Source organism: Palaemon carinicauda, chromosome 39 (assembly GCF_036898095.1).
Source record: "Palaemon carinicauda isolate YSFRI2023 chromosome 39, ASM3689809v2, whole genome shotgun sequence".
Classification (NCBI taxonomy): domain Eukaryota; kingdom Metazoa; phylum Arthropoda; class Malacostraca; order Decapoda; family Palaemonidae; genus Palaemon; species Palaemon carinicauda.
This window is the reverse complement of record NC_090763.1, coordinates 3334252-3344251: the sequence shown is the minus strand read 5'-3', so window position 1 is coordinate 3344251 and position 10000 is coordinate 3334252. Positions and strand designations below refer to the sequence as shown.

General features: G+C 42.6%; 1 protein-coding gene across 1 annotated transcript in view; it reads right to left on the bottom strand.

Moving 5' to 3' along the window:
• Positions 1 to 10000, bottom strand: part of LOC137630918 (uncharacterized) — a 619361-nt gene that overhangs the window by 567127 nt on the left and 42234 nt on the right. The gene's annotated exons all lie outside the window — the stretch shown is intronic.

Here is a 10000-nt window from a genome sequence, read left to right as displayed (position 1 = left end):
AAACAAAGATGGAGTCTCGTGTAAGTATCATCACAGTTATTATATTTATTTGTCGATTATGTATCATCGCTTGCTATTTGTTTTACCTGTGAAAATGGTGCTTATGTATATGGGCTATTGTTTACCAAACCAGATACTCTTAATATATTTCACAAATAAATGTTCTATATATTCAAAGATTTAGGTTTTCCCAGTACGTTACCAATCTTTTACGAGTCGATGTAAATACTGGCGAAGGGTAACATTAAATGCAATATCGAACGCGTACCTTTCGAGACTCTGTACTCCATTAATCTAGTGGTGTTTTAAACTTTATTCCTGAGTATGGTTTCTTTCGTGAATAGTTTCGTGATAATTCTGGAAATTTCACGGTTTTGAGTATTTTAGCTCGGCGTACATAAATTTCATTATATTTTAAGAATTAGGTTATTTGAAAATATTGTAAAATTCACGTTGGGAAACTGGCTGTAGCTTTTAATATTCCTTCATGGGCCAGAGTTGTGAACATTTACAATTTATTAACTTGCTTATCTTTATGCGTTTCTGTGACAAAAAGGAATTTTTTTAAAAATGCAATGAATATTTTACAGATTTTTTTTAGGTTTTACTTCCCTTAGTTTACAAAGGGTATTTTCAATGGAAAATATTGACATCGAAAACAAGAACTAACGTGTTCAGTGGTCTAGAACTTGAATGATAATTTACTATTCCACGAAGTGTAAATTCAAAAGTTCCAGAGTAAGCATCAGACATTGATTGAATTAATTTTATCTACAATATTGATTTTATTTTTCTAAACACCTTGAACCTTTCGTTATTAGTTTATCATCCGCTTTTTCGTCTGACTTATTATTCTGTAGTGCAGAACCCAAGAGTAAATTTCCAAGGCAACGCTTTCTTGTATCACCGCTAGCAACGAGTCAAAAACATTGTTCTTTCAGAGGGTACCGTGTAAGAGACCTTTATCAAAGCGTTCAAAAGGACTTTTGCTTAATAAAGGAAGTCTCAGCTTACTTATGGCTAGATGTGAAAGCCATGTAAAGTTTATAAATCGATTATTTTATTCATTCTCATTTATGGTGAAAAATTAATGTTATTAACTATGTTGCATTAATAAAGCAAAATATTATTAATCAAGATAAAAGTCAACCCAGATTCATAGATCTATGATTAACGTTAAAATGACGCCAATGCTTGTAACAACTATATACATTCTCCTATCAGTGGAAATCACGAGCATAAGGGTCGATTACCTGAGATATATTTCTGGTGTACAAATATCGTTGGCAATGAAAGCATGCAAGCAAGAATGGGTATGAATTTTCTTTGCAAACAAAGCAACCAACGAGTATTTGTGGATGAATCTTTGCACTTTTTCATATATCTATATATATATATCTATCTATAAGAATATATATATATATAAATATATATATATATATATATATATATATATATATATATATATATATATATATAAATCATACAAAAAGTATATCTATATATGTATATATATATAATATATATAAATATATATATATATATATATATATATATATATATATCTATATATCTATATATCTATATAACTATTTCTCTATATATCTATCTATCTATCTATCTATATATATATATATATATATATATATATATATATATATATATATATATATATATATATATATATATATATATTTATAAATCATACAAAAAGTATATCTATATATATATGTATATATATATGTATATATATATATATATATATATATATATATATATATATATATATATATATATATATTTATAAATCATACAAAAAGTATATCTATATATATATGTATATATATGATATATATATATATATATATATATATATATATATATATATATATAAACTATCTATCTATCTATATATATATATATATATATATATATATATATATATATATATATATATGTATTTATTCATATGTGAATAAATACACACACATATATATATATATATATATATATATATATATATATATATATATATATATATATATATATATATATATATATATATATATATATATTTTTGGGCTCAAGCCATGTCATCCTGATGGAAGTTCCTATAGGGTAGCTTCCTAGGGTATATTACAACTACGGCGATATTCCCAGAGAATTTACCTTAAGGTACCAGAATTCTAACTCCTGGAGCGAGTATCCCTCGTGAAAGGGATATCGCGACTTATCAGAGGACGTATTCTAGACACGTCACATGACAATCTACATCCTGGACAGAGATTTCGTCTCGTAGGAGGTGATTGACGAGATACGAATTCGGGAAAGAAAAAGGGGAGCCGCTCCCAAGGCTTCCCTATCCCCCGATTCGTATGCGTGCCTGGCGCCAATCCTGGCGCCATCTGTATTCCTTTTTGCGTAGCTTAACAACTCGGTGTTTTTTCCTGTTTTTCTCGCAAATCTTGGATTTATTCGGCTTTTCATGGCTTCTCCGTCTTCGTTGGCCTCTGATAAGTTGAGTATAGTGTCTGTTATGTATAAATGTAGGCTCTTGGTAAAATTTTGAGTGATTAATAGGATTAATCTTTGATACAAGAGCCGTAGCCTACCAGAGGTGTCCTGGACACTGTCGCTCGCTAGGTATAAATTAGTTAGTCAGAGCGACATTCCTGGTAGTTTTGCTTTAATAAATTTTAGCTATTTAGCTTTACATAGGATTTCCTTTCGTGCTTAGTATTATTTGGCGAAGTATTCGCCATTCTGGCCTACGCTAGGCCATGTAGCCTAGTCGTTTGGTCCTAGTACTTCATGCATGATTTTGGTTTTTCCGAGTGTAATTAAAATTTTATTGAAGCTTTAGGCTATATTTTATACATTTTAGACTGTGTGGAATATTTCCAAGATTGTATACGTGTGAGTTTCGGTGAATTAGGTAATCGATTCTCTTGGTGCCTAGGCTAATTGCTTATGGAGCCTTAGTATACTTTATCATACTCCCCGGTTGCTTTCTTTTCTTCGGAGAAGGTATGCAATCCCTTTCCCTCTGTTTAAGCCTTGGGCTTATCCCTAAGTGGTTTTTTCCGAATTTATTTTCGATAAAACTATACTAGGGTGTTACTGTACCTTCCTGTTCCTGTAGTTATGGTTCAAGAGGGACAGAACAACAGAGTTTTTAGTCTGAGTCTGTGTTGTCTGGCTTGGGGCAGAGTCCCCCTCGCTGACCTAACACATACAAAGGGAGCTTAGCTCCCTTAGGTCACTACCGAAGGTTTCTGTAGTTATGATTCCTTCTTTTGTGATCTACCAGATTAGTCCTGTTGCTGTTCTCGGGGGAGGATAAGTTCTTCCCTTGGGAGTAGCAACGCCTTCCTTGCTTTGGTGCTCTGGAAGCTGGCAAGTATTGCTGGCCTATCCCCTTAGATCTCCCTTATGCTAAGATAAGTTTCTTGGCTGCGGGTGATCTGTCACTAAAGCAAGGTTGGCAGGACCCTCTTGTCCCTTCCCCCTCTATCTCCGTAATGGCCTAGCCATTACTGTACTGTACCTTGCCGGCCGGCAGAGCTGGCCGGCAGGGGTCTTACTGTACTGTATGTCGTTCCACTTCTGGACCTAGTATAGGTTGGGATGTGGAATTGACTCAGCCCATTGCCGGCCGGCAGAGCTGCTGGCCGGCAAGGGTCTTATGTTTTCGAGTGCTGCCCGGACCTCTCTTGGTCCCTCATCCATGCCTGCCGGCAGAGCCGGACGGCATTGGTCAAGGAAGCCTGAATTAGTTTCTCCCCTTCCTTATATGCACTCTTTCGGTTGCCGGGCTTGGAGGTTGTGTACACTCTTATCCCGGCATCCATTCTATTTTTCTTCTAGTGCTGTACCTGTCCCGGCTGCCGGCCTCATAGGCCGGCAGCCGGGCAGGTGTAGTCTTCTGGTTCTTTTGCTGCCGGCTGGCATCGGTCTTGTACCTTTGCCGGCCGGCTTATGTCAGTCCTTGTCTGCCGGTCACCAAGAGTGTGGCCGGCAGCTGGGTACTACCTTGTGTAGTTGCTGGCCGGCAGCCATTGCCGGCCAACACTGGCTGTTACCGGCCGGCATTTGCTGCCGACCGGCACAGGCATTTGAACCAGAGTGCTGCCGCCCTATAGCTGTTAAGTAGTATACTTTAAAGCTAGCTGTGGTGTGTGCCGGCCGGCAAAGGCCGGCCAGCACACATCCCCCTATACTGTACTAGTATTCTTCTGTATAGCATATACAGTAAGAAGAAAACTATAGTAAGGGTTTTGGTACAGCACTGTATCTTCTAACACTATTGTGTTTTCTTGCACACCCCTTTGCTGTTGCCCTCAGATAGGAAGCTGAGTTCTTCCCTGTCTATTATCCAGGATTTTAAAATCATTGCTTAGGTGTGAGCTCCACCTGTTTCCTCTGGAAACCTTGCATTGGTTACTCTAGAAGAGATAAACCATTTTTTATTTTATTATCTGGAAGGCTACAACAATGGGTTGTGAGGGAAACACAAGTGTGTGTCTTTCCTTTCTGAATTGTTATGCTATACTATGCATATCCAGTGATACATAATTCACTTGATACTCATGGAAATTTCTTCTCTTTACAGAAGGACACTCCGAAGTGGGGAAGTGCTTTCTGCAATGTCAGCAGCAAGAACCTCTGCGGACATGAGTTTTGTAGGAGACACGCAGCATACGCTGTCTCCAAGGATGATCTCCGGTATTGGGACCCTCAGGTATGTACTGTGTGTACTAACCTGATTAATGAGACAATTAAATAGCTAGGAAGAAGCTTCGTACCTGGGTAAGGGGCTTCCAAAAGAACACTTCTGGGCCTTATCTTCCAAGTGAGAAGATGAGGGCGTATCCTTTCCCTAAGGCATCAGCTGATGCAGTGATTCCCCAGCCTCAAGAGGAGATCCCCTAAGTTCAGATCCAGGTGGATGCTGAAGTCGCGGTCGCAATGCAAGACATCCAGCTAGATGACAGGATGTCTGATGTGGACGGGTGTCAGGAGGAAAACCTCCTGGCAGAAGCCCAGGATGAAGTTCAAGCCCCTCTACATCGGCCGGTCTCCCAGTAGAGCTGGGACAGGCCCTCTCTTCTATTATTGGAATGATCCAACAAATGCAGAAGGAGAATCAGGAGAAGGCGGCTGCAATGGAACTGCGAATGCAGTGCCTTGCAGAATCACATGGGCCCCAGAAAAAGCTCAATGTGAAAGAGCTTCCCTTGTGCTCAGATGCTAACCCATGGAGGTATGCTGAGCACATGCCGATGACAACTGGAAAGATCGTCATCTCGGATAAGCTGGGCTCAGTTCCCCTGGAGGGTGGAATTCTGGCCCAGCAAGGCATCATATCCGGACTGTTATGTCCGGCTGAGGAAGGAACCAGCTTCAAAGGAGGAGACAGAGCCGAAGGAGGTCATAGTGATGGACCATGCTAAGGCTCAAGCTCTACTTTCATCCTCGATGAAAGAGAGGGGCTTCTCTAACTCAAAGGTAGCTGCATTGAATAGGAAGCTCCCTTCCTTTGTGTCCTCGCCTACTAGAGCCTTCCCCTTTTTTACAGAAAAAGTTTTCTGGCTGTACTAAAAGCAATCGAGGCCGGCAAGTCTTGCCCCTCCCTAGAGGAGTGTAAACCCTTGTCGCTGGCCCTGCCTATGGACCACAAAGACTGGAAGAACGTCCATCTTACGTTCTCAGTGGGAAAGTTGGAGGCTGATATTGCCGGACGTCAGTTCGGCAAGGACCCTCCTAAGCTGTCTGACTTTCTTTTGCGAAGTGAGTTCGATACAAAAGAAAGACTGACTGCCTCAATGTCTCTTCAGACTACTCTCGAGACGATGGCAAGTGACCCCAAGGTCCACAAAATGTTCATGGTAGTGGCCAAGCCTCATCTGGCCACAGTGACGAAGGACCTTTATGGCTTCGTCAAGGCAAGGAGAGCTTGTAGGGAGTTCGTGTTTACCTCGGCTACGGTGAGGCACGAGCTAAAGAAACTAATCTCCTCCAACATTTGGGGAAAAGACCCTTTTTCCCTACCGACTTGGTCAAAGAAGCTGTTGATAAAGCCGCCTTGGAGAATAGAAACCTTCTCCAGAAGTGGGGCCTGGCTATCAAAAGAAAGTCTTCCCCGGATGAGGGTTCTCAACCAAAGAAGAAGACTATGAGGACTAGGCTACCGTCTAGGCCAGCCAAGCCTCTTAGACAGCAACAGCAACTGCAATTGCCATTGCCCCCAGTGCCCCAGATCGTGGCACAAACCCCGACCACCTTTCAGTGGGTACCCCAGGCCGTGTCGACACAGTCCACGGCATTCACCCCAGCGTTCGAAGGGCAGTCTACTTCCTTTCGAGCAAAGCCTAGAGGAGCAGCCAGAGGCTCGTCTAGACGCCCCTCAAGGGGAAGGGGACTCAGGGGTGGTCATGGTCAGGAAGGCAAGACCTCAGGACGGCAGTCCAAGCGAGGTGATACCGGTAGGAGGGAGACTTCTGAAATTTCGGGATCGGTGGACTTTCGATCCCTGGGCCCACAGCCTACTCAAGAATGGACTGGGCGGGAGCTGGTACAGCACTCCACCCCCGTGCCTTCGGTTTTTCCAACACTCCACCCCCGTTATGGAGGAGTACGTTCAAGAACTGTTGGAGAAAAAGGGTGAAGCCCATCAATTTCTAAGGGAGGCTGTTTTGTGTTCCCAAGAAAGACTCGGAAAAGCTCAGAGTCATTCTGGACTTGTCGCCACTTAACAAGTTCATAGTGAATTGCAAATTCAAAATGCTAACACTGCAACACATAAGGACCTTACTGCCCAGGAGGGCATATTCCGTCTCTATAGACTTGTCAGACGCCTACTGGCACATTCCAATTAGCCATCGACTCTCCCCCTACCTAGGGTTCAGGCTACAACGAAGACTATACGCCTTCGGAGCCATGCCATTCGGGCTAAACATAGCCCCAAGGATTTTTACGAAGCTTGCGAGCGTAGCTCTCAAACAATTTCGCCTAAAGGGAATTCAGGTAGTAGCCTACCTGGACGACTGGTTGGTGTGGGCAGCATCCGAGACAGAATGTTTGCAAGCTTCCAGTCAAGTGATCCAGTTCCTAGAGTACCTAGGCTTCAAGATCAACAGAAAAAGTCTCGACTTTCTCCATCTCAAAAGTTCCAGTGGCTGAGAATCCACTGGGACCTTTTGTCACACCGTTTCTCCACCTCGGCGAAGAAAAGGAAGGAGATAGCGGGTTCTGTCAAGAGACTTCAAGATTCCGAAAGGATATCAAGACACGAGCAGGAGAGAGTACTGCGCTCTCTCCAGTTTGCTTCGGTGACAGACCCAGTGCTAAGAGCACAGCTAAAGGATGCAATCGGAGTTTGGAGAAGTTATGCATCAAACGCGTGAAGAGATCTGAGAAGACCAGCCGCTTCGGCTAAGTACTCTTCTCAGGCCTTGGTCCCAAGCCAGACATCTAAAGAAGTCAGGTTCTTCTTCAGCCACCTCCCCCGTCGGTGACGATTCACTCAGACGCCTCGAAGGAGGGATGGGGAGGTCACTCTCATCGGAAAAAAGTCCAGGGGACTTGGTCCAGGCTATTCAAGACCTTTCACATAAAACTTTCTAGAAGCTAGGGCAGTGCTCCTTACCTTAAAGAAAGTCTCCCTGCGTCATTCGATCCACATAAGGTGGTGATTGACAGCGAGGTAGTTGTGAGATACTTGAATCGACAAGGATCGAGGTCACCACCTCTCAACCAGGTGATGTTGGCCGTCTTCCGATTGGCGGAAAAGAAGAAGTGCTACCTGTCGGCAGTTCACCTTCAAGGAGTCCGCAATGTGACAGCGGACGCTCTATCCAGGTTCACACCGATAGAGTCGGAATGGTCCTTAGACGCAGGATCATTCTCCTTCATTCTGAATCAGTCCCAGAACTGCAGATAGACCTCTTTGCGACGAAAGACAACAAGAAGTTGCCCCTGTACGTGCCCCGTACGAGGACCCCTTAGCGGAAGCAGTGGACGCGATGTCCCTCGACTGGAACAGATGGTCCAAGATTTATCTGTTCCCTCCTCACAACCTTCTGTTGAGGGTCCTCAACAAACTGAGATCCTTCAAAGGGTAGCAGCAATAGTGGCCCCCAAGTGGCCGAACAGCGTGTGGTTCCTCCTGGCATTGGAACTGTAGCTGAAGTTTGTACCACTACCAGATCCAGTTCTGACCCAGCGAGCCCAGAAGTCAACTGTCTGCGCTTCATTACAGAAAACCCGGACCCTGCAGCTCATGATTTTCTCTCCCTAGCGGTGAGAAAGCGTTTCGGGATTTCGAAAGCCAGTATAGACTTCCTTGAGGAATATAAGTGCAAATCTACTAGAAGGCAATATGAGTCATCTTGGAGAAAATGGGTGGCCTTTTGTCAAGGCGAAGATTCCGCAGGCGATCTTGACAGACTTCTGCTTATCTTTTTTCCCCACCTCCATGGTCAAGGGTTTGCAGCGAACATGATTTCAGCGTGTAAGTCTGCTTTGACAAGACCCATTCTATATGCCTTCCAGGTCGACCTAGGTAACGAGATCTTTAATAAAGTCCCGAAAGCCTGTGCTAGGCTCAGACCTTCAGCACCTCCAAAGCCCATTTCATGGTCTTTAGACAAGTTCTTCATTTCGCTTCTCTGTTGAGCAATGAAGAGTGTGCGTTAAAGGATTTGACACAAAAAGTTATTTTCCTATTTTGCACTCGCGTCCGGGGCCAGGGTTAGTGAGATTGTAGCCTCTCGAGAGAGGCAGGTCGTGTTCAGTTCCTGGATGGGGAAGAACTGAACCTGTTTCCGGATCCTACGTTTCTCGCCAAGAATGAGTTACCCACCAACAGGTGGGGTCCCTGGAGAATCTGCCCTCTGAAAGAAGATGCATCTCTATGTCCAGTAGAATGCCTAAAGGTCTATCTTCATAGAACTTCAGACTTCAAGGGTGATCAACTATTCAGGGGAGAAACATCAGGCTCAAATTTATCTCTGAATCAACTCAGAGCGAAAACCACATATTTTATTCGCAGAGCGGATCCTGACAATACACCCGTAGGTCACGATCCGAGGAAAGTTGCCTCATTCTTAAATTTCTTTAATTGTATGGATTTTGAACATCTCCGTTTATACACTGGCTGGAAGTCTTCCAGAGTGTTCTTTCGCCACTATGCAAAGCAAGTAGAGGAACTAAAAGAGATCTGTGGTAGCAGTGGGTCGCGGTGTTAACCCTACTGTTTAACTCTGCGAGGAACAGTGGTCTTAATTGGGACGATTAATTCCAGGGTGAGTGTGTAGTTACATACTGTACTACAAACTAAGTGAGGGCACTGAGTTGCCCATCCAGACTGTTCCATTTCCGAAGGTGAACCTAGCATAAGTGCAGACATGTGTGCCGAGCGTTTCTAACGGTAATGTCATTGATTTGTAATACAGTCTTTTATGACTTTGATACCTCGGTATCTTAAAAGTGACATCTAATGTTTTTCTTTCAGACAAACAAGCTCTGTTTACTATCATACTTATGCTTATAGTTTTGGGTTATCCTCTTCTTATATATATATATATATATATAATTGTGGTTAACCTGTCTATTTATTGCCTGTCAATAATCTGGTTCTTGAGAACCTTGCGTCTCCTTCTCCTGTGTCAATTTATTGGTATAATTGAGCATTCATTCTATGTACCTTATCTGGGATAATTCTAATAGAATTGTTCCTTTATGCAAGCTATGTTGCATTGGTTTTCCTCCTATGCGGATATAAAACCTTTGTCCAATACAAGTATTGTGTGGAAAACTGGTCGATATTTCATATTGACGCAGTGGTCCTTTACAAACTATGCTTTACTTAATATAGGGCGAGACCACTATATTAGCTTGCCTGGTATTCATACATAGATATATGTACTCTTCGAGACTTTTCCAGAGTCTAGTAGGACTCTTCCCTGTAGGGGGCAGGAAGCTCTAACATGGTTTATAG